The sequence below is a fragment of the Lissotriton vulgaris genome, chromosome 1_1, assembly GCF_964263255.1.
Source record: "Lissotriton vulgaris chromosome 1_1, aLisVul1.2, whole genome shotgun sequence".
In the NCBI taxonomy this organism is placed as follows: Eukaryota; Metazoa; Chordata; class Amphibia; order Caudata; family Salamandridae; genus Lissotriton; species Lissotriton vulgaris.
In genome coordinates, this window is record NC_141685.1 from 463789930 (window position 1) to 463815916 (window position 25987).

Consider the following 25987-nt stretch of genomic DNA (forward strand, 5'->3'; position numbering starts at 1 on the left):
GGTTTCTGCTTAGCTCCATGATGCTCCTTGGAGTGATAGCTTCTCTTTATAAATGGATCATTACATTACATTACATTGTATGCAGCTTCCCCATTTAATATTAGACCTGCACTTTTAGACAGTGCAATGTCATGTGATTAAATTCTGCTAAAGGCCCACAAAAGTGGACATTGAGAATTTGGCACAGGATAAATCATATTCAGTTTTATTGGAGCCAGGTAGTGGAGGTAGCTAAACTGTGTAAACTGCTGAATTGCCTTAAATCGACTGCACTCTTTGATCTAGCCTTTGTCCTTACACTAATGATAACATCATTCTTTGGGTAGACTTTGTGACATGAGGGAACGTATTCTCTACTGGCCCCTGACATGCACATATACTGGAAGAAATGCTATGGATTTATACCAAAGAATTATTTCCTCATGTACACCCCCCCCTCAAGACCACCTTCATGGCCTCTCATTCGGTAGATCTATGAGTCGTCGACCCCGAGTTATCTGTAAAGTAACGTTGCAGGGCCTCTTCTGCAGTATGTGCATAGGAGGGGTCAGTGAGTGCCTTGGCTCTGGGCGGGCAACCAGGCCCACTTTTTAGAGTGAGTAATAGCGGCGCGAGGTCTGAGAGGTAGGGAGGCAGATATGATATTTCCTCTGTGGCTGCGGATAGACCGGCTGTGAGGCAGCAGTGGTCTATTCGGTTAAATGTGAGAGCCGCTGGGGTATAACATGAGAATTCTCCTTTGGCAGGATTGCAGGCCCTCCATTCGTCCCGGAGTTGTATGCCCTGCAATATTGTAGCTAGCGATCTTGACATGCGAGGCTTGGTGTTGTCTCAGTCAGTTCCCTGTCTAACACCGCATCAAAGATGCAGTTAAAGTCTCCGAAACGAATGAGTTCGGCCCCCATGTATGGTGTCGCCATTTTTAGGAGTGCTGGGAACAAGTTGGGACAATCCATGTTAGGAACATAGACATTAATTATACAAATCTCCTTGCACTCCCATCTCCCATGCAAAATAACAAACCTCCCATCTGGGTTCAGGACATGGTGTAAATGTTAAAAGGGGACACCAGGTGCCACCCACACCAGGGTTCCCCTTGCAAAGCCCGTGTACGAAGTGGCGTACAGATGGCCCATCCACCTCTTCTGTACACTCAGGATAGTGTTCCCCTAGACATGTGTTTCTTGAAGCCCAGCAAACGCTATTTTATATTGTTTACAAAATGCGTGCAATCTACAGCATTTTTCTAGCCCGCCATCCCCAAATATTCGAATTAAGTATCTTTAGTGTTTGTACTGACATGATTGCGTTGTCATGCATGAGTCATTTCTGTCTCCATTCCACGTAGAAGGCCAGTTTGTCTTCCCGACATCTTGTTTGACATGTGTGCAATTTCCCACGACCCTAAAATCCCCTCAACAACTAGAAGAACAGTAACAACTGAACAATTCCCCCCACTACTCACCATGGTCAGTAGCATTAATTCTGATGCATACATTGTGACCCATACAAATAGCAGCACATACCGCCCCACACCTGCCCCCCACCTGTAAAAAAACATTAGAGTTCCCAACACAAGGTTCCAGAGGCAGGGAGCTAGTCTGGCCTGGCCATGCCTAATAAACGGTATCTGTTGCTGTGCTAAAGAACTGGCTTCGTCCGGGTGGGAGATTGTTCTCTAGCATCCCAGGCGGGCCTGAACTCTGTTGGGGGGCATCACTGCCCCTGTGAGGGCCCTTGCCTCTACTGTGATCATTGCTAAACAGGATAATTATTATTTACATACAGAAAGGGGGGAAAAACAGCCCCCATTTGTAAGTCTATTCGGAACTCCACCTGGCCACAGCCATTGAATTTACACTTATCTGTACAATTGTCTCTCAGGTACCGTTCATTCGTGCCCGATGCCTGGGTCGCCTGCACCGGCCTCTAGGTACGGTGTCATGTCAATGGAGTCCTGGACTGTCTCTGTGTCTGAGGCCTGCAGTGTGCTGTTCTGGAGGTGTCCTTTACCGCTATTGGTCCAGTGGAAGCAGTGGCGGGAACCAGGCGTCCCTCCCAGACCCTTTACATCCAGCCAGTTGCTCGCCTAACCCACTGAGAAGAACAATGTGCGGCCCTCATTTTCTCTTGATGTTTAGCTGGGCGCATTTAGCTGTATTTAAAATTCAGGTCCAGCTGTCTCCGTTTGACCGCAATGAAGGTTTTCCTCTGCTCCTGCAATCTTTGAGTGTAGTCTGGGTAACCCGAAATAGAATGTCCCTCAAAAAAGATGCGCCTTCCTCTACGGGACAGCTGGAGGAAGGGATTGCTGTCTCGGATATTGAAGAGCTTCGCAATGATAGCTGGGGGGGGGGGGGGGCATTGCTCCAGGCCTGGGTGGCGCTACAAGCGCCCTATGTGCCTTCTCAATATTGAAAAAAATGGATAATCTGTTTGAGCCATTTCCTGTGTTATCCACTCCTCAAGGAGCAGTTCAGCTGAGGGTCCCTACACTTTTTCCATAGAATCCTACAAACCTGAGACTCCCCCCTCCTCGACCGTCCTTCAGAATCCTCTGCTCTGTCATCTAATCTTATGCCTAAATTCCACCAGCGTGGCGCCGAGATTCTTGACCTCCATCTTTAGACTGTCCACATCTTTCCCCATGACTGATACTCTATCGGAGACCTTCCGCAGGTTGCACCTCAGGAGATTCACATTGATGGCCATCACATCTATTGTTTAGACCATATCATTCCTGGTCGACTGATTAGCCTGGATGACGTCTGCCAACGTGGGAGAGTCCTCAGTCGACTGCTGAGCGGCCCCCTTCCCTCCTGCAAGATCCTCCTCTCCAGCCTCGGCGCAGTGGGGCATGAGTTGAGCAAATTTCAAGATTTTATTTGCCTGAGCTTTAGGCGCTTTATCCTCCACCATGATTGCAGGCGAATCGGGTTGCCTTCTGGTGCTCAATGTGCCCCCAAGTAGACTGATCTCCAGGCCTTAGTTCAGCAATTCCTGAGGTAATACTAGGTTTCCCCGCCTTGTAGGCCTCCTGTAGGCCACTGGTATGTGTCTCCTGGTATGTGTCTCCTGTGCTAAGGATCCCTCCTGTGCATTTGGGCCCCACTCTGGTTGTCCTCCGTCCCAGGGCCCCACGTTAATGATGTCTTCTCAGGATTCACTTGGGGTGCAGTAATCCAAGTCGGGTCCTGACCAGAACCCCGAACCAGCATGTGCACCACGGTAAATCTGTTAGTCTTCAGTCGCCCGAGTTGCACTGTGTACTGTCAATGTGGGGCGGACTGCCTCTGCCCCAGGATACCTCAACGTGGACAGGGGATGTAGGCCCAGCCCCAGCACCTGGCCTCTCGTCATTACCGGTTGTCAGCAGGTAGGCGCCCTCCACCCATCCAAAGGGGCCCCCCAATCTCTCGTTTTTATCGCCCCCCCTGGTCTCTCGTTCTGCCCTTGTTGCTACCAGGCCCACAGCTAGGCCCCCACTGGAGTGAGTCCACCCGGGGCCCCAAACACCAGATTTCCAGTCCTGGGGTGGGACCGGCTGCCCTGTCATCCCGCAGCGGCCCCGCCGGAATCAGCCCCGTATTTCTCCCTCTGGGGAATCAGCGTCTTTTTGCCTCCATCATAGGCCTTTGGGGGGGGGGGGGGCACCAACCGTCTCTCTTCAGCACGCCCATCAGACATCGGGCGTAGCGTGCCCCCTTCAGGACAGGGAGCACCTCTCCCCCGGAAAGGTGCGCTAACCTAGTCAGGTGCTGCGGTCTGCTCTCGGCCCCAGGTCCAGTCTTTCCACTTCCACCAGTCAGCAGGCGGGCAAGCGCTTTGCAGAGGTACAAGTTTGGGGCCCCGTAATCACCCACCTGTCCACCCACCAGGGCCTGGGGCGCTCCGTGGGTGTTCTCGGCCTTGAAGTAAAGCCCCCTCCTCCAGGACCCCCGCCCGGGGTCCCGGTCCCAGGCCCCTAGAGTATCAGCTCGGCGTTGTTCACTTCTCTGTGCGGCCAACGGCGGTTACGGCCCAGCCTCTGAATACCACCTCTCATGGGGGGTGAGGGGGAGCAGTTACTCACCTCCGCCTTCGTTGTATCTCCGGGTCAGGGCCCCCCCCAGTCCTCCGTCTTGCATTCGCTCTCCCCTGCCAGCAAAGATTGCGCCTCTATCCGAAGAGGGACGCTATACCGTTTCAGCAGTCCCGGAGGCATTCTCATGGGTATGGCGGCTGTCCGTGCTGTGTGAGGTCTCACAGCACCTTATAGGCTTGTAGGGTTTGCAGTAGGGGCAAGATGTTACAGGATTTTACCATAATTAGGGCAGCTGCGCAGAGCTCCGCTGAAACACGTCTACGCGGCCATGCTGGCAAGTCATGCACCCTTTGGTCTTGTTTTATTTATAGAATTATTATCTATATTTCAATACTAGTGTGGAGTTGTTTTGATTGTGTAACTGTTTGATGTATTGCACAAATACTTTACACATTGCTCTGTGCCAAGCTACAAGACAGTCAGCATAGGTTAATGTGTTTGACTTACCTTGAATAGGATTTAGGTTCCTGCTTGGACAGGATGCATACCTCTGCCAACCAGAAACCCAATTGCTAACAGTGACCTTAACTTCCACCTGGAGGACCTCACTTACCCAAACACCAACAATTTCCTGGAAGACCTAAACACACTTGGATTCACCCAATGAGTGAAGGACCACGCCACTGTACATCTCCTCAAGTCCGTTTTACCAATTTCACTGTTATTATTATGTACACGCACAACCCCTTCCCCTGGACCGATCATACCCACATTTGCTTTAACTTACCCTATCAACGAAAAACCGTAGCCATTATAACCACCGTCCACAACTGGGACAAGATCCAAGAGGAAACCTGGACCACAGAACTTTAAACCTGCCACTCTCCATTCCTGGACAATCTCCCCCAATCCATCATCAACTTAAATTTCTGGATCACCTCTTGCAGAGAAACATTGACCCAGCTCAGGACCATCACAACCCCATTGACTAGACCACAAGCCAGCTAGTACATAGAAGTATGACCACTCTCCAATTGTCATTCCACACAAATAGAACACCAAAGTGGATACACCCAGGACAAAATAGACAGAAGCACCAACAGACCTGTGCTCAGGATTTACCATCAGAGACTCAGATCTATTAACCACTCAGCTCTGACTGAAGGAATTGCAAACAGCTCCAACAACTTCAAAGACATATTCTCCATAGTTAAGTAACTCACCACCCACACCACTACCATCATCCCTCCTCTGGAGGTCTGCAGGCAGCTCTCCCACAACTTCAGCAACAAAATCAGCATCATTTAAAACAACTGAACCTGTCCAACCTTGCCGCCCTTCAACCCGAAGTAATAGGCACTCCGGAAACTGCAATGACTAGCTGGCCCATCATCACCTCTATGTAACCTTCCGCCACTGCTCGATCTACTCAGGAGCTTCACCAGAACCTGTCACCAGTTTATCCTCACCAAACAACTCAAGCCCGTCTGTGCCACCCTCACCACGATACTCAATGACTCACTCACTACTAACCAGATACCTGCAAACACACCACCAAACTCCCATTACTGAAGAAATCTTCAATGGACCCAAAAGTTCTGGTCAACTACAGACTGATCTCCTTGCTATCCTACCTAGCTAACATCCTGGAAAACATCAACACACAAATCTCTGACCACCTCATTGACAACCACTTCATGGACCCTTCACAATCTGGATTCAGGCACTATGAAAGCATCAAAACAGCCCTCATCGTTGCCACAGACAATATCCACCTTTTAATGGACAAGGGAGAAAAAGCAGCACTCATCCTTCTCAACCTCTCTGCCCCATCCTTATCAAGAGCCTCCAGGAAACAGGCATATTCAAATCCACTCTCCCAAATCTCAGCTCTTTCCTCAGTGGATGCACTCAGTTTGTCAGCCTGGATCTGAAAACTCGTATCTGGACAACTCTTCTGCTTTCAACGTGATCTGCGGAGTCCCACGCTCTTCTAGGTCTACATGGTACCTGACACCAACATCATCAGTGAGCACGGCCTCAGCATGTCATAGTCCAATGACATCCAGGTAACTCTCTCCCTCTCCGATGACACCTCAACACCCAAAGGAAATTCACCATCTGCATCTCTGGAGTCACCAAATGGATGAAGACCAACTGTCTGAAGCTCAACTCAGACAAGATGGACGTAGTACTCTTCAGAAAAGCTGTGTACTGCATTCTGGTGACCACCTGAACTAAGACATCCAACCTGCTGATCCAGTCCAGGAACCTAGGGCTAGTAATTCTCAGTCTAATCTCAATGTCTCGTCAAGTCAATTTGGTTGCCTACTTTCATACGCTCAAGCTCCTTGAAAAATCTTCTTATGGCTCTAGCTCACGGGTACTCATAGTACAGCCCGCGGGCCGCCAGCGGCCCGGCAAGCCTTCCTTGGCAGCCTGCGGACCTTGCACACATCGTATCTGTGTTTTTTTTTTTAGAGAGTCAGCAAACACTGTCGGTTGCAGCAGCGCGGACTCTGAGAGACTCTGCTCTATGGGCGCCAGGTGATTCCAGCGATAGTCAGAGTGGAGATGCAGGGAGCTAAGAAGAGTTGAAATACAACAAAGCCTCATTAACAAGTAAATGGTCTTTAAAAGACCTGTGAAGTACTTGGGTGCGGATGTGTGTGTGCCCAGGAAGTTGTCTCAGCCCAGGTTGCCAAAATAGCGGGTTGAGGTGACAGAGGGTGCAGAGGACAGCAGGGTGTGAGCCAGGCGAGGTGACAGAGGGGAGCGAGGAGTGAGAGCCGGGTGAGGTGTGCGTTAAGAGCCTGTGAAGTGATGTTTTCCGCCAGCCTGTAGTCAGAGGGTTAAGCCAAGGTCAGGGAGCTCAGGCCTGGTCTCTGCTCTAGCTGCACAGCGCACAAATGCTCGCCGCCAGGTTGGCGCTATATATAAATGATGCATGCATACTTACCTGGACAGGTGACTGGCGCCAAAGGGGGGCTTTGATCTGACAGCTCGGGGTGAGAGTCAGAATTAAAGGCAGCGACAGATGTGACCCTAGGCCCAGTGGTGGGACACAAACCTCCTGAAGCAGGAAATTCAGAGAGAAAACGAGTTGGCTTTTACATTACACGGGGGGCTGTTTCTAGGCTGGTGACGGGGACGTGTAGACACAGTACGCGTGCACTGCCCGAGGCACAGACACAGAAACAGACAGAGACTGATGGAGATAGAGACAGAGACAGATAGAGGTGACAGAGACAGATAGAGACAGAGGCGCTTACAGACACCTGTACTTGCCGTGAGGGGAATGGCTTCTGAGACCTTTACTCCGCCGTGAGGAGAATGGCTTGGGTGCCTTCCTGAAACGCCTTGAGAGGAACGGCTCCACGCTCTTGTCCACTGCCGTGAGGGGTAACGGCCTACAACTACCAGCAGCCCCTGCTTGGCGCGGGGGAGCAGCTTCACACCAGCGCCATCATAAGCGCTGCTGCCATCCCGCAGTGCGGGACACGCTTACAGACTCCTGTACTTGCCATGCAGGGAACGGCTTCTGAGACCTTTTCTCTGCCGTGAGGGGAACGGCTTGGGTGCCTTCCTAAAACGCTGTGAGGGGAAAGACTCCACACTCTCGTCCACTGCCATGAGGGGAACGGCCTACAACTATCAGCAGCCCCTACTTGGCGTGGTGGAGCAGCGTCACACCAGCGCCTCCAGCCCCATCATAAGCGCTGCTTCCCTACCGCAGCGCGGGGCGCGCTTACAGAAGCCTGTACTTCTGTACTTGCCGTGAGGGGAACAGCTTCTGAGACCTTTTCTCCGCCGTGAGGGGAACTGCTTGGGTGCCTTCCTGAAACGCCGTTAGGGGAACGGCTCCACGCTCTCGTCCACTGCTGCGAGGGGAACAGCCTACAACTACCAGCAGCCCCTGCTTGGCGCGGGGGAGCAGCGTCACACCAGCGCCTCCAGCCCCACCATAAGCGCTGCTGCCCTACGGCAGCTCGGGACGCGAGCGGGCAGAGCCCGGGCCAAGGGCGGCCCGTCTGCGCCAGTCAGGGGCCAAAAGAGGCAGTGCAGGGCCACCCCCCTTTCACCCAAGGCTGTGGATTTTCGTCTAGCATTTGGAGATTGGCCACAGGTACTGTTTTCTCCCTGTTATTATAATCTTAGGAGTTTACAGACAACATTTGTGCTCCATCGCTAGCAGTCCATTTCTAACATTCCTTGTTCCAACAGCTCAGGGATGTACTAATATTGAACTTGGCCCAATAAGACCTATGGACTCTGACTTTGTTCTCTGACCTGGGGCCTTGTATTGCTTACTGCATTTTAGCGTCTCCTAACTGTTTTTACGTACTAATATCATTATGCACTTTGCACTTTTAATGTAAATACAAGGGTCTGCCGAGTTTTTTATTTATTATTCTTATTGGCTTTTGTCTCAGCATTTCCCCTTTTGTATACAGCACCAAGCACTTTGCCCTTAATACTGTGGAGCACTTGTGCTAATAGCTCAGTGTGTTCAGAAATAGTCAATATGAACAAGCGCAAGCCAAATCTGGGGTAGGGTGTGGCTGGCACTTTAGATACTTTCATTCTGAGAGCTGAATCAGCTCTTATCAATGAAATTAAACTTACTGAACGTAGATTATCTCTTGAGCCTCACCTCTCGCAAATTAGACTCTCCTTAACCCCCGCAATTTCAGACTCTTTGGTGGCCTCAAATCGGGATGCATCTCCATCCCGGCTGAGTCAGTCCCCAGTTGTTGCTCTAGCAACAGCGTTAAACTCCGTATCTTGTTAATCCAAGGAGCAAGAACTTAGCTCTGTTAAATCTAAAGCTACAACTAGAGGGCAAAAAGCAAAACTAAAGTCAACTTATACTAGTGAATCCCCCGTTATGAAAAGGAAAAGTCAGGGACCAGCGAAATCAAATAAATCCGCCCAGGGTACATATGGAAAAAATGTACTAGCTGTCCCTACCACAAATGCCTGTCAAGTGGGTCCTCCTATCCTATGAATCAGATAACACTAGGGCAGGTTGCTGACAACACCCGGGAGGGGAATTTTTGGGCCAGGCTTGAAACTATGAGGTCCACTCTAATGGACCTAATCTTTCAAAAATTGAGTGCAGTAGAAGCTAGGCTACTAAAATTAGAGGGGCGGGATATCTGTAACCCTCTGGCATCATTGACAGTTAGGGACAATACTATAAAGACCTTGCAGCTACAAGGGGCACAGGTGAAAAAGTGCAAGTTCATCTGTGGGGCCTACTGTAAATAGTCAGGTACCAGGCAGGTCCAATAGCACTAGGTCTAGGAGTGCAGACATACCAGTAACCCCCCACAAGACTTCTTTAAGAGTAGGGCCCGCAGTGCCCCCTAGAGCAAAGAGATCAGTAGGACCAGAAGGAAGGGACTCGCACCTGTCAATTTTTCCAACTATTGACCTCCCGCCTGAATCCACCCCATACATAGTGATTCTGGGAAATGTTCCTCCACTCTCGAAAGGGGCTAATGAAGACCACGGGCAATTGATGAATAAATTAAACCAGTGGTTTACACAAAATACCATTTTGGGTGCCTGCGTGGTTAGAAACATTCTTATGGCACGCAGGGTCAGTTGGATAGGTAGCTCACGCAAAGTGGGCTCTGGAGACTGTGCGATTGTAAATTTTGATAATTACCACACTGCAGGCCGTATTTTGTCTAGGGATATCAGCCTCACTCCCCTACTGGGGTCCGTTATAAGGACTTTACCCCTGGGCTACTTCTACAGGCCAGTCCCATATCGGGACTTGCTTGAAAATGTTCCCAAGGTTCCTTTTTAAGGTGGGTGGTCAAATAGATTAGCATACGGGCAACAATCTATTTCTATGGCCCACCCACCCTCTGAACTAGATAGACAGCTCAGCACCAATCCCTCATTACTGTTAAACAATAGATCTGTGGATCTAACAGGTTTAGAGGATTGTGATTGACTAAGGTAGCTCCTACCCCTGGAGCCGGAACAAGTTGCTCATGACCAGTCCTTCATGGAAGAAGCGGCAAGGCCCCCAGATGTTAGATCTAATAATTTTTTACTGTGGAACATTTCAGGGTTGGCCAATAAGCTCCAAGATCCACGGTGGGTGCAATACGTGAAGCAATTCACGGTAATCAGCCTCCAAGAAACATGGTCAGTAGATTGTGATCTATTCTTGGAAGGATAAAGGCTTTTTTTGTCCTGGCTACCGTCTCGACAAGTGGAGTACCAAAGGGCGGGTTAGTTGTATTTATTTCTGTGGCCGTTGATTGCCTGATCCAGTTGATGCCAACCACTCACTGTGGAAATCTGGCACTGTCCGCTAAAAGGGGGGACACCAGGTGGGGTATTGTCAATTTTTACAATTCAGTGCCTGTCTGCATGAGACCTGTAACATCACCACTTTGGGAGAATTCCTGGGTCACAGTTTACATAATCTCGTGGTCTCCGGGGATTTTAATATACACCCCTGTGGCAACCCAACAACATCCTGTATTTCCGAGGTGGGTTGCCCACGTAGGTGGGGTTTTCATTTTGAACATCATGCTCAGGGGGAATTGCTGAATAACATGTTAAATTATTTGGACATGGTGGCTTTGATGTTGTTAACTGAACCGCATACCAAATTTTATGTACCGACTTTCAAAGGGCACGGGAAGGGGTCATTTATTGACTACATTTAAATTTTTTCTTCGATGCAATCTTCCTTTCATGGTTTTAATATTGTGGAGAGTGAGTTTAGTGACCACATTCCATTAACTGTTTTTATGATGGGCCCATTAACAAGATTGACTGAGACAAACGGACGGTAAGCGCACATTAAATTGGTCTCAGGTGTCCCCAGAGAAATTCTATAAGGAAGTAAATGTATCTTGTGCACACGAATTAGAAATTTGCTCAACTAAGGGTTTCACCCCAAATGAGATCCTTGGGGCATATGAGTCATTAGCGCAAACAGTGGGTAAAATTTTAGGTGTTCCGGCAAGAAGAAACACCATGTAGGGCCGTAGATGGTTTGATTGCCACTGTTCCCAAGCATAAAAAAGGTTGAGGGAGGATTTGGCAGCCAAACCAAGACTTCAATCTGAGGTATGTGCTCGCCGAAAGGAATATAAGCTAGCCAAACGGAAGGGTGCTTTGAAAGAGGACGCTTGGAGGGAGCTGATTGATTCAAGCACTCTCAGGAACAGTGCCAGGTTCTGGAGAGTCGTGAATCGACCCCTCTTTGATAAGGAAGGGGTGAGTGCCTTGGACTCACATATCACAGAGGAGTGGGTATCTCACTTTAAATCCATGTTTGAATGCCCTCTAGAGTCTAATCCCCAAGAAAGGCGGGATACGCAGGATCCTGTATTAATTTTCGAGAGGGTGGAGATCCTGGACGGTATTATAGGACTATCCATTAACAAAGTACCTGGCCCAGATGGGATTCCCCTCGACCTATTTAGGTCGGACCCCCCGTTTTGGGACCCGATACTGGAGTCCGTTTTTAATGCAGCAGCAAGGAACGGTTGTCCCCAGTCATGGGCATCTTCCACTATAGTCCCTGTCTTCAAGAAGGGAACTAGAAATAGTACCCACTGCTACAGAACCGATTTCGCTTATTGATTCTGTGGTCAAAGTAGTAGGACAGGTTCTTTTACAGAGGTTAACAACATGGGCATAGGAACACAAGATTATGTCAGATGTCCAATATGGATTCCGGCCGGGACGCTCTACAGTTGCTTAATGTCTTAATTTATTTATGATTTTGAGCAAATATACTGTTGCTCGCCCCGGAACCATCCATCTCGCCTTCATGGACTTGTCATCTGCGTATGACTGTGTACACAGGGTCAAACCGTGGCAGTCCATGAGGGCAATGGGGGTGGAAGACAGTATAGTTAATTTTCTCAAGGACCTGCACTTGACAACCAAGGCTAATGTTAGGTTCTCGCAGGACTTGCGGGTCACCAGGGACTTTGAGATCAAGAGGGGGGTACAGCAAGGATGCATTTTGGCGCCTTTTTAATTTAATTTTTATATAAATGAACTGGACAATGCATTAAGGGCAACTGGAGTGGATTACCCCTATGTAGGGCGGCGTGGCATCCCCGTCCTGCTTTATGCGGACGATGCCGTCCTCATATCCTAGACTGAAATGGGCTTGCAATCCCTTTTAACCACATTTCTAGTTTTATGTCCGACTGGGACTTGGCAATCAACAATTCCAAGTCCTACATCATGAAAGTGGGTCAACAATTGAAAAAGAGCTTTAATGTTAGTGTTGGCTCTGCCAAGAAAAGCCTGGCCATAGCCACCTACGGCAGTGAAATTTGGGGATACACTGCTGTAGATTCCCTGCAGGTAGTGGAGAATGACTTCCTGAAACGCTTACTATGTGTCCCTCATGGAACCTCTAATTTAGCGGTCCACGAGGAACTAGGGGTTCCCTACCTAAGTGATGCTCTTGCCCTGAGACCCTTGATTTTTTGGCTCAAGTGTTGGTTGAATAAAGACCTAACTCTCAACCATCTAATATTAAGGGAGTGTATGTCACTTGATAACTTTGCCCGTATCCCCTGGCTTACGTATATTAAAAAAAGCTTTGAAGGCATAGGGTGGGGTGATTTATTCACCAACCCTGACACCATCGTCAAGAAGGATGTGGAATTTACTGAACAGCCTTTCTGACTTTTAGGAAAGCGGACAGGGTAGCTAGCCCCTGAGGTGCTGAAACCTAGGGTCCGGATGTACTTAATGCTTAAAACAACCCAGATGAGGAACCTTATCTTATGGGGTCTCTGTCATCACATGAGAAATTTTTGCTAACTAGGTTCCGGATGAACCTCTTCCACTTTTTGTTCGCTAAATCTAAGGGTTTTAGTAGTGGTCAAGCGCTAGCTCCATGTGGCTGCGACAGTCTGTCTCCCCAGGATTTGATGCACTTTTAGGTTTTATGCAAACTGTATGAAATACCCCGTAAGCACTTCCTTGTTCCCATTTTAAAAAGAATGAATATTAAACAGGCTCGCCCGGCCCTTCTGTATCTCCAACTTTTGAAAGAAGACTGTATCTTTTTTACAGTAGGGTTTTTAAAGCTTCTCTGAAATCCAGGACCTGTATGGATGTGAAATGTTGGTACAATTAGGCATGTTTATTATTCCTCCTGACAGAGGTAGAGACAGACAGAGGTAGACATCGATAGAGACAGAGAGAGATACAGAGACAGAGATTGAGGCAGGGACAGATTGAGGCAGAGACAGACAAAGCCAGAGACAGACAGAGCTAGTGACAGAGACAAACAGGGACAGACAGGGATAGATGGAGGCAGAGACAGATAGAGGCAGAGACGGAGGCAGCCAGATAGAGGCAGAGACAGACAGAGAGGGAGACAGAGGGAGGAAGACAGAGACAGGGACAGGCAGAGACAGATAGAGGCAGAGTTAGGGACAGGGACAGACATTTAGAGGCAGAGAGAGGGAGACAGAGAGGGGGAGGGAGAGAGAGAAAGGGAGAGGGAGACAGACAGAGAGAGAGGGAGACAGAGGGAGAGTGAGACAGAGGGAGGGAGAGGGAGACAGAGGGAGGGAGATAAAGGGAGGGAGGGAGACAGACGGAGGGAGAAAGACAGCGAGGGAGACAGACAGAGAGGGAGACAGACAGAGAGGGAGACAGACAGACAGAGAGGGAGAGAGAGGGGGACAGACAGAGGGAGACAGACAGAGGGAGACAGAGGGAGGTAGACAGAGGGATGGGGACAGAGGGACGGAGACAGAGGGTGACAGACAGAGGGAGGAGGTCGACAGAGGAAGGAGGTCGACAGAGGGAGGGAGACAGACAGAGGGAGAGAGGGAGAAAGAGAGAGGGAGAAGGAGCGAGAGAGGGAGAAAGAGAGAGGGAGACAGAGAGAGGGAGGGAGACAGAGAGAGGGAGGGAGACAGAGAGATAGGGAGACAGAGTGAGTGAGACAGAGGGAGACAGAGAGAGAGGCAGGGAGAGACAGACAGAGGGAGACAGCGAGAGAGGAAGGGGGAGAGAGAGAGAGAGAGAGAGAGAGAGAGACGGAGAGAGAGAGAGAGAGAGAGAGAGAGAGAGAGAGGAAAGAGAGAGAGAGGGAGGGAGACAAGAGGGAGTCAGAGAGAGGGAGGGAGAGAGAGATAGAGGGAGACAGATAGAGAGATGTGTGTATGCCGGGTCCGGTGGCTCAGTGAACGAAGGCGTCCGCTGCAGAGGCCTGTGTTTTTTTTTCACTAGCTCCGCCCCGCTCCCATTAGTGCGGCCCTCTGCCACAAACCACACTGTAAATATGGCCCCGAGAGAAAGTTTGTGAGTACCCATACTCTAGCTGAACACATGAAGAACCACCTCACAGGCAGATCTCCAGCAAGCTGGACTACGGAAAACCATGCCACATCTGCATCACTGCACAGCACACCAAGAGCCTCCAGGTCATCCAAAAAGCAGCAGCCAAACTTGTGCTCAAACCCTCACCTAGCACTCACATTTTCACACATCTCAAAGACCTCTAAGGCTCCCAGTTCACAAACATGCACTATTAAAGCTCTTCACACACTCGTACTAAACCGTGCACAATCAAGGCCCTGCATATTTGAACAGCAGCATCAGCTTCCACACACCAAACGGTAAAATCTGCTGGCCTCTGGTTCCCCCACATCCTCCAAATCTGAAGAGCCAGAGTGGGCGGGTGTACATCCTTGTGTCTGGCTTCTGAAGTCTGGAAGGACCTCCACCTGCACATCAGAACCACCAGCTCACTCTTAGAATTTTGCAAGACACTAAAAACCTGAGAACAAGATCAACAAATTACTCATTGAAATTTAGAATTGTGAAGATGAGATCAAACAGTTGAACATACCGGAAGCGACAGTAAAAAATTATACTATATTAAATTAAATACTAACTGCCTTACAAGCAGATATTAAAAGAAGGAAGGCTAGAAAGCTTAAACGCGATGAAAATGAGCATGGACTTATCAAGCGAGATTTATTGAAAACTTATGATTTGTATTGATCCAGTTTATCTACCAGCTGTACCTGAGTTTTAATCATATTTTTCTTTAATGAATGATTACTCATATCAACTTACCTTTTTGTAACTCAGGGAGGAAATTCCTATTGTATATTGTTCACCCACATAGTGGGTATTGTGGGGTTGCTTGGTAGCCAACCTCTTTTCCCCCTTTTGAAGCACTGTATGAACATATTTACTTTGTTACTAGACCTTGAATTATGGTAGTGCGCCCGTCTAAACCTGGTTACCAGAAGAGTTTGTACACTACCCTTGCTCTCCCACAGCTCCCCAGGAAGGGCAGCACCCTCCTTTGGCAGCTGGGATACTGTCGCTGGTGATATGTGTGCCATACAAATACTCATAACACAACATAACACGTTATATAAGATTAGTGTGGGTATGTTTCACTTGATAGCATGCTCTATTTTTGTACCTGGTAAATAATTTATTATTCTACAAAGGATGCTTGGAATGCTGCTCACATAACTTTGTAATAGAAATGTTGTCTATGCTCTGCTTAATAAAACTCTTCACCATCTTAAGTTGGAGACCAATGTCTGAATCACATACACAATCAACTACATAACACCTTGTACTATACAATGGCTAAAAATGGTGTTTGTGTTTTTTTCAATAAGCATTATGGCGTATAGCTCAGAGAACCAGACTTTGATATGATCGTTATTGGCTGGATGGACTATCTTTACCACTTTTGCTTGCCATACGTAGATGTTTCTTACTTATGATGTCCTACGGTGGGTGTCACTTCTCAACAGCGAAGGAGCCAAGTTCTGTGTTCTAGATCCGCTCTAGAACCTTGAGTCAATGGTTTTTTCTCTCAGTATGAGAGCGTGGGGGGGGGGGGGGGAGAGAAATTATTAGCTGGTCAATCATTTCAATTTCAATTCACTATGACTCTTAAGAATCACAGACAACCAAATAGGGTTAGCTAATTTATTATAAAGCCAGAAATAACTGGGCATACAGGTACCTCAAGATGAGGCTGTAGAAATACATTGGAAGTAATACAAAGTCTGCAAATGAAATTAAGGGGGTGCAACTTCCACAGAATAAGTATTTTGTTGGGAGCAGTTCATGGGAATAAAGCACTAATCTGTCCCTACACTAACTCTAACGTGACATCCATAAATAAGCATGTGAGGTCCTCCCAAGAAGTCTCTCCACATCAGTCAGGTCAAGCAGCATAAAGCTACTAAGACAGACCTTGTTCTAAGATGCTCTCTTTCTCGAGGCAAGGCAGAAGTCCCGGAGGTCTTTCCCTAGTTACTATACATCAATTGCTCAGGTGGTGTCCCAGGATCCATTGCAGGTCACGCCATTTAGTCAGGCCACCTCCTCATAGGTACTTTTCCACTGGGCAGCGATGCTACCGAGCTCGAGATGACACTGATTCCCAGGCTCCCTCTGATGAGAAAGTACAACAGTCCTCCACTATCAGTATCAACGCCCAATGTGACCCCTTCTCTCCTTGTCTAACTCCCAAAAGAAAGACATTATTCTAGCTAAAAAGTGCGATCTATCACCTGCAACAGAAACGTGAGAAAGAACAGAATCCAATGTGTACATGTATTTCAACCATTAATTCCAATTCTAGTTTTTCCAGGGAAAATGCATTTCAGGCCTACAGAATTCAGCTAACATAAGAGAAATGGAACATGAGCTTACAAATTTACATAGGAAATAAGGCACATTCAATTAATAGTCCTACCTTCATATAAAATGACACAATTAATAAACACAGTCAGTACTAAATGGTTATCAGTTGCACAACACAAGTGCTTCTGTTAGTGTTTCTGCTGGTTAATAGCCTGAATACATCACGTTCATTTTACCATGTTACTAAATCCTAACACCTAGGTTAATACAACATAAGATTATATGCGGATGCAGTCTACACATGTGATTATAATGTACCCCTGCAATAAAAAAACGGATTTTATGCTAATTCAACAGTATTAATAAAAACCCAATTGATACACGCACTGCAGCCATAAATGTTAAGATGACGACTCACACTTTACCTATACCCTTCACACTCTTAAGAAGGCGACCAATGTTGTAATCATGCCACGTACATCTCCAAACATGTGATAAGTGTACTATATAGTGGCTGAAAATGGAATGTGTTCTTCTCATAAGCATAGTGGCATATATCAAGTAGAACTTGACTGAATTCATCGTTATTGACTAAACGGGCTATCTTTAATACTTTGATTGTCGCTTGTTCCGCGTACATGGTTCTTCTTTGAGATGACGGAGAGTGGGTTTCACTTTTTGTTAGTATATGCAACAAACCTCTCAATGTACAAATGACAGCCACAGATGTGTATTCATTTTTTTGTTCCATGCATTATGGAAAGTGTTGGGGTAGGAATGAGTATGACAGGTTTGATAATACTTTTATTATAATAATAATAATATAACATAATAATGTTTCTGAACACTCAAAAACAAGTCCTAATGAAACTCCAGTCCATACAGAATGCGGCAGCCAGAATTCTGCTCGGTATTCCCCGACGCCATCCGACAACTACAGCCATTCGACAGCTTCACTGGCTAAAAGTTGAAAACCGTATTAAATTCAAGGCATTATGTATTGCCTATAAAGCCGTACACAATATAGGACCCAGGTTTCTGAGAGAGGCCTTTAAACTGCACACCCCAAAGAGACAGCGCAGATCTGCAAACATTTGCATGCTCTCAGTCCCTCGAACCAAAACAGTGACCTGGGGAGACAGGCGTTTCATGGTAGCAACACCCAAGCTATGGAACACCCTCCCTCTGATCATTAAAACCGCCCCCAACCTGGTAGGTTTCTGCAAGCTCCTTAAAACCTGGTTATTTGACCAGTAAGCTGGTGGGCATCGGTCCTTTTCTGAGTAATCATATGCGCCGAGACACCCACGGGTATTTGCCGCGCAATAAAAATCTCAAATAAATAAAAAATAAATACTTCACTGTATTTGTTGACGTGTATGGGAGGCATCAGCCAATATTTATGTTAGGAAAGTGAAGATCTAAAAAACTTCCCTTTTGCGCCTTATGGCATCCCTATTGCCAGGACTGGTGTTAGTAATTCTCTCAAGAATAAGCCATTTGAGGTCAGCTTCCAAACGCCCATTGTGGTGTCTCTTGTGCTTTCCCAGCACCCCGACTTGCCGTAAAAGATTCATGCCCTTCAATACAGTCACTTCTCTACGCCCATTGCGGTGTCTCTGGGGATCATGTTACTGTACCACATTAGTGGGCACACGCCGTGGCCCCCGCGTTTAGTGTATGGCGTTCACTCTCTCCTGAGATATGACACCGGATAATTAATTTGATTAGGGCGAATTGGACGTCCCCACCTAGGCGGGTCTTACAGGCGGTTGTATCTTTTATTCCCCTCGAACTCTGCACTGCGATACTCCTGAATTCCTATCCTGGGAACTTGCCCCCAAGCCCTGTAGACGCCACAGGGTCTCGTAACAGGCTTGAAGGTGGATGGACCCCTACGATTATGTAAGTATGAGGGCCTTCACTGGGAATCTTATTTGGCCTTAAGGGCACCCTAGTTGACCTACAGCTAGATTCATCATTGTCCCGTTTTGCGAGTCCTTAATAGCGATTATTAAGGAATCGCTATTAAGGACTTGCAAAACGGGATTCATGTAGAAATCGCTAAAAAAATTGCGATTCCTACAGCTTCCTTATTTGCGATTAGCAAATTGCTAATCGCAAATAAGGAATGACTCCCCATTCATTCCTATGGGCCTAAAGGCCCATAGGAATGAATGGGGAGTCATTCCTTATTTGCGATTAGCAATTAGCTAATCGCAAATAAGGAAGCGATTTCAAGGGTTCCAAGGGTGTCCAAAGGGCACCCTGTAGCACTCCTGAAATGTAATCTACATTGGTTTTGCGCACACACATGTTCAAAGGACATGTGTGTGTGTAACATGCAACTTAGAAAAATGCATTTAAATGCATTTTTCTAAGTTTTCGCTATTTACCACGAGGTTTGACCTTGCGGTAAATAGCGGCCCAAATTTAAAATGGTTCATGAATTGCATTTAAGGAATCTCAAATATAGATTCCTTAAATGCAATTCCCCGCAAATGTGCGAATTCTTTATCAGCGAATTTTGCATTTGGGATGATGAATCCCAAATGCAAAAATTGCACTCGCAAAGGGCCAGATTCTCAGAATCTGGCCCTTTGCGAGTGCAATTAAGCTTGATGAATCTGGCCGCTAGTCCTTACAGGTTTTTATATTTCCAGATCGAGGCTGTGACCTGTTCTCTCCCCCCGCCCTTATCCTGTGACCTTGGCTCATTTTCGTTGTATCTCCTACCCCGATATGTTCTCCACCCTTCTATACGGTAGGCATGGAACACTGCCTTGTGTATACCCATGTGTCACACCAGCTAGTATCTAGTAGGGCTCCTAATTCTCCTGGGGTTGCATTTTCTGTTTCCTTAGCCTCCCTTTGAACCACGGACGGGGACAGCATTTTCCAGCCCAATTCTCGCCAGTGGGCCACTAGGACCATTGGTCTATTCCGCGATAGATTTGCACTGTGATAATTTATATATTTTTATCCCCTTTGTCTGTTCTCTAGCTAGTTGTCCATCTTTTTAGCTGCTGCTTCAATTGCCTTTTTGAATGTATGCCCCCTGTTAGATCCTTGTGGAGCCTTCATACATTTTACTTATGCACTCTCGGACCTCTGGATAATATTGACGTACTTTTCTCCTTGTGTACTCCAAGTAGGTGCCCATGGATTATATGCACCTATGAGGTCAAAGTTCATCTCCTCTGCACTTCTGTTACATACTCTGCACAGTGGGTGTTTGCTAATCCATCTTTATCTTGTTTTCGTCATCTTGGTGTCGGCACACTCTCTTCATTTACACCACATGTTCAAGAACTGGTAATCTTGTCTTGATGCACGTTGGTCTATTTAAATGCATGATAAAACATTGGAAACAGTAATTAACAAACAACTTAGCCAGTACTTAGAACACAACAACATTCTCGACTTTTCACAGTCGGGCTTTCGTCCGGGCTTTAGCACAGAGACGGCCATTTTGGCTGTCACCGATTCACTGAGACTAACTCTTGATGCTGGAGGATCCATGATACTGATCCTCTTGGACCTCTCCGCAGCATTCGATACTATCTCTCATTGACTGCTGGTGGAGAGATTACATGAGTGTGGTATCAGGGGCGTGGCCCTGCAGTGGATGAGGAACTTCCTAACCGATAGATGGCAAACTACTATTCTGGGTCCTTTCACATCTCAAAAATCTTTGTTGGACAAGGGAGTGCCTCAGGGCTCGTGCCTAAGCCCCACGCTTTTTATCGTGTATATGGCTCGTCTAGCAAAGATCGTTCAACCATTCGGCTTTGAGATAGTATCATATGCCGACGATACACAGCTGCTATTTCCTATTGGTTCCAATCCTACTGATGAGAAATTACGTTTCTCTGGGGGAATGTTGGCAATCTCGGATTCGATGATTGAGCAATGTCTCCAGCTTAACTTAAACGAGCTTATGCTCCTTGGCAGAGCTGCTCACACCAGGTCGGCCGATTGGTGGTCATCCCAGCTGGGAGAGGTTAGGAATACAACTGGATCACAAATTCATTCTTAAAGATAACATCATGAATATTTCAGGGGAATGCTATTACAGCCTCCGTCTTCTATGTAGGATACTTCCCTATCTGCCATTTGAACACCGCAGAACAGTAGTTCAGGCGATGGTCATGAGTCGGCTCGACCATGGGAACGCGCTGTTGGCGGAAGGGGATGAGACTAAACTTCAAGTGATCCAAAACACCGCAGCGAGGATGGTTTTAAACTGCCCCCCAGGATCCCCATCTCTTCCCTTACTTAGAGAACTTCACCAGCTTCCAGTGAAAAAAAGATCTTTTTTTAAGATCTGTTGTCTCTCCTTTAAAGCATTCAAGGGGTGGGGCCCCCGTTATCTGCCAAAAATGCTCTGTAAACAGATGTCTGGACGCAATCTAAGATCTAATTCATTGGCCCTTCTGAAGGTCCCAGGTATTTGTTTACCTCGCACAGGCGGTAGACCGTTTTTATACGTTGCTCCCAAGTGCTGGAACTCGCTACCAGAGGCTCTGCGTAAATCCAAGTCCTATTTGGTTTTTAGAAAACAACTCAAAACCTTCCTGTTTTAACCTTGTTCCTGTTTGAGTAATTTTCATCTGGACTTGCTTCATGTTATCCCCTAGGTAAGCGCTGAGATGCCCCCAGGTGAGTCCCGCGCTATATAAGAGTCCATAACACATAACACATGTTCTCTTTCAAACTCAATATGGGTAGTTTTATTGTTCTTTTATTAAGTCCTTTTAGCGCTTACATCTGCCTTGTTGTTCCCGCAGATTTACGGCCTGTGAGCTTGCTATACCACATATCCGGTGGTTGCTCCAATTAAATTTAGACGGCTCCTCAATTACCGGCTTATATATTCTCGCCCTGAAGAAGGAACTGTGTATATGTTTGTTTGTTCCGAAACGCACCTTTTACAGTTTTGTCTTTTTTTTGTATTGTTGTTCATTGTATTATTGCATTGTGTGTTCTTTTTCATGTTTGAATTATTGTTACTCATCTTATGTCGCTGTTGTAGATGTAGTGTTGTGTATTTAGCCTCGTACTATAACCATGGGCTTCTGTCTATGTATTGTTCGCACTGTTGAGAGAAAGGAAAACAACTTTTAAATGTTTATTATGTGATTATCTTATTTAATTTTGATACTAATAAAATGTGAATTCATAAAATGCTGTGATGTTTCATATTCTGCTGGACAACTAATTGTATAGTGTGGATGAATCACCCACAATAGTTTAATCCTATGGAGGAAGATTATGTTATTTAACTTCTGCTTGAGGGAAATGAAATAAAAAGTGTCCCTTGTGTTTGCATAAATTGCTCCCTTTGTTTCAGCATACCCCATAGCTCTGATGAAATAATTTTTTGGATGAATTGATTGGGTTTGCCATGTTGGTAAATGTAAAATGGTGTAAGAACATGTTTGTTATTTGTTTAATGTAGTGATGTCACATTTTCTGTGTTTTTCTTTTGTAAATTGAGATATACAATGTTTCTTATTGTTCTGAATCAATGTTTGTGATTGTATAATGTTTCTGGAATGAATAAGTGTTGACTTTTCACACACTTAATGAATTTCTCTTAAAAATAGTGAAAATATCTACAAATTTAAAAGGTTAAATAAATAACCAGATCAAACCGAAAGGAGTTTGTTTGATCTTTGCTTCGAATAGACACCTTTAATATCGAGAAGGGGTCAGGTCTTCCCCCTTTGCTAATAATCTATATGGCCCTACCAGACCCTGTTCCATTGGGCCTAACCCCCCTTGTTGTTTCAACCTTCTTAAAGTGGCATTTTCAGAATTGTGACTACAAATCAGATTTTACTATTAAAGAAGGTTTTAAATTACAATTCATTATTTATTTATTTATAGAGCGCATGAATCACCCCATAAGGGTATCTCCGCCCTTAGGACTCCACACTTAGGACACAACAGCGAGCCCGGGAGACTTGTCAGAAGAGCGAGGTTTTCAATAGTTTCCTAAAGGCCATGTAGCCTGAGCATTGCCGTAGGCGAATGGGGAGATCGTTGCATAGGCAAGGGCCGAGATGGTAAAAGGCTATACCGCCTTGTCGAGATTTACTAATGCGTGGAGCAGAAATCAGGGCTTTGTCTACTGAACGGAGGGGTCTAGGAGGCACATAGTTTACAAATTTCTCATTGAGATAGCTAGGGCCTAATCTTTATACAGCTTTATAGACCATATAACAGATTTCTAAATGAATCCTTTTTCCTATGGGTAGCCAATGTAGCTTCTTAAGCAAAGGGAGGGAGGCTGTTCTAGGGGGGACATCGGCCACCAGGCGAGCCGCTGTGTTTTGGACCACCTGTAATATATTTATGTCTCTTTCATTGGCTGAGATCAACAGCGCATTACAGTAGTCTAAGCGGCTTAAAATTAGGCCCTGGATCAAGGTTTTCCTTGAAGACAGAGGTAGGAAAGGGAATACTCTTCTGAGCATGCTGAGGTTGTGGAAGCAGGCTTGATGGTAGCGGAGACATGGTCTCTCAAAGTGAGTTTTTGGTCCAGGCGGACTACAAGGTTTTTCGCCACTGATTTAGGGCAAGGGGTGGGACCCAGTTCCTCTGGCCACCAAGTAGGAGACCATACCAAGGTGGCATCGCCAAGAAGCATTATCTCGGACTTGATGGCATTTAGTTGGAGAAAGTTATTTTTTATCCATTCCGCTACAGATTTAATTCCTTCACAAAAGATGGCTTGGCAGTTAGGGTTGGATTTGTCAAGTGGAAGGAGTAACTGGGTATCATCCGTATAAGATATGGGGATGAAACCCAGTTTTCTCAACAGTCTCGTCAGGGGACCAACGTAAACGTTGAACAAGGTAGGGCTCTGGCAGGAGTCCTGAGGTACTCCCTTGGGGACCTTAGAGGTCTTGGGCCCAGATGTAGGTAAATCTAATTTACCGACTCATAAATACCGAATGTTACCGATTTGGTATTTATGAATCGGTAAATTAGAAGGAGGCAGATGTAGGTAATTTTTAAAACACAATTACCGAATCTGTAAAAATCGGTATTGACCGATTCGGTAAATACCGAATCGGTATTTCCAATTGATTCCTATGGGCTTTGAAGCCATTAGGAATCAAAGGGAAATACCGATTCGGTATTTACCGAATCGGTAAATACAGAATCCTGGCAGGGGGAACGGGGTGTCACTTTGACACCCTGTAGCACCCCAAGTGCAGGCTTGTGTGCCATGTGGCACACAATAACTTAAAGAACTTAAAAAGTCCCGGTATTCAGTCTTTGAAAGGACCTCTTCTATACACCTCTCATAATTCTCAAGAAACCAAAATTGATAACAACCACACAATCAAAAGATATACAATTTTAAACATAGAGTAAAAACAATGAATTCAAAAAACAGTTTTTAAAAAATTGAACAATTTATTGCAAATAATTAAATTGAATGTTTGATAACAGCAATGTAGTGCCATTCATTAAAATTTAAAAATGTGCCAATACACATGAAGAACATTTAAAATTACAAAGTTCAAAGTTGTTGACGCAGCGTTTCGGTTTATTACGATAGCACCTTCATCAGGACAAGGTTTTTCGATAGTTTGTTCAGCCTCTCGTTTGGATAGAAACGAGGTTACTAAGAGCCGTGAGGGGAGCAGGGAGGCCGATTCAAGAGAATAAGGTCAATTGAACAAGAGACCGCAACTCAAAATACATCACTGGTAGAATTAAAAGGAATCCAGTCACGCTGCTTTGAGGGCTCCACATCCCTGTCTTCAGGATCTTTAATTTGATGTTACAGACATCTGCGGACTTGTGGCTGTGAATGACTAGCACCCGACAAACAAACACACAATATAATAGTGATATATCCAAAACAATACGGTGGCTCCCCTCTGTGAAGTGCCACCTACATATTGATTTACCGAATCGGTAAATTTACCGATTCTGTATTTTACCAATTCTGTATATTTACCGAATCGGTAAATTTACCAATTCTGTAAATCAGATGCCCCTTACATCTCAAAAGCCAAATACCGGTCGGTAACGGACGAAATCGGCCGTTACCGACCGGTATTAGGGCTCCTACATCTGGCCCTTGGAGTGGTAGGAGCCTAAGTTCACGGTCTGAGTTCTGTCTGCCATTAGACACCAAACTTGGAATTCCTTCCTGCTCCCAATTGAAAATGATCACTTATTAAATGTAACAAGGCAACAAAATGTTATCCTCTGGGAGATATAGACCTTGCATTAGTGAAAAATTAATGTAAGTGTTTTTCACTACCAGGACATGCGAAACGAAAAAGTATATGTCCAATTTTACTGCACCCTCACCTGTGGAATGTTTAGGGCCTAAATGTATTGGTGACATGTGTATTAACGACGATTGGGGTAGCCAATAGTTCTCGCCAATGCAAGAGCTATTTGCTTTGGCAATGTCTTTAAGGCATGTTGTACACCTGTCTGGCTGCTGTTCAGCATGGTTAAACATTAGTGGTGTGGAGTGGGATAGACTAGGATAGGTTGGTTTAGAGTAGGGTGGAGTGAGGTATACTGAAGTAGTATGGAGTGGGGTAGACTGATTTAGAGTGGAGTGGGGTAGATTGTAGTAGTGTAGAGCGGCGTAGACGGAGTGGAGAAGAATGGGAATGATTGGAGTGGAGTGAGGTAGACTGGGGTGGAGTGAGGTAGATTGGAGTGGAATAGGGTAGGGTATACTGGAGTGGAGTTGGTAGATTTGGGAGGATTGGGGTAGAGAGGAGTAGATATAGGTGGATTGTGGTTGATAGGAGTGCAACAGACCGGGGTAGACTGGGGTTGAGTGGAGTGAAATATAGTGGTGTAGATTGCAATAGGGTAGATTGGAGTAGGGTGGAATGGGTCTGTTTGGAATGCAGTGGGGTACTTGGAGTGGGGTAGATTATGTGGATTAGAGTAGGGTAGATTGGAATGGAGTGAGGTAAATTGTAGATTGAGTGTAGTGGGGTATTCTGATGTAGGGTAGAATGGAGTGGAATAGGGTAGGTTGGATTGGGGTGGCGAGGGATACAATGGAGAAGATTGAAGCGAAGTCAATTGTAGAAGAGAAGATTGGGCTAGACTGGAGTGGGATAGACGGGGGTGGAGTGTGGTAGATTGCAGTGAAGTGGAGTGGGCTATAGTGGAGCATGGTAGATTGGGATAGAGTAGAGTGGGCTAGATTGGGGTCGACTGGAGTAGGGTAGAGTGGAGGAGCTGGGGTAGAGTAAATTGGAGTGGAGTAGAGTGGGGTAGATTGAGTGGGGTTAGATTGGGGTGAAGTGGGGTACATTGGAG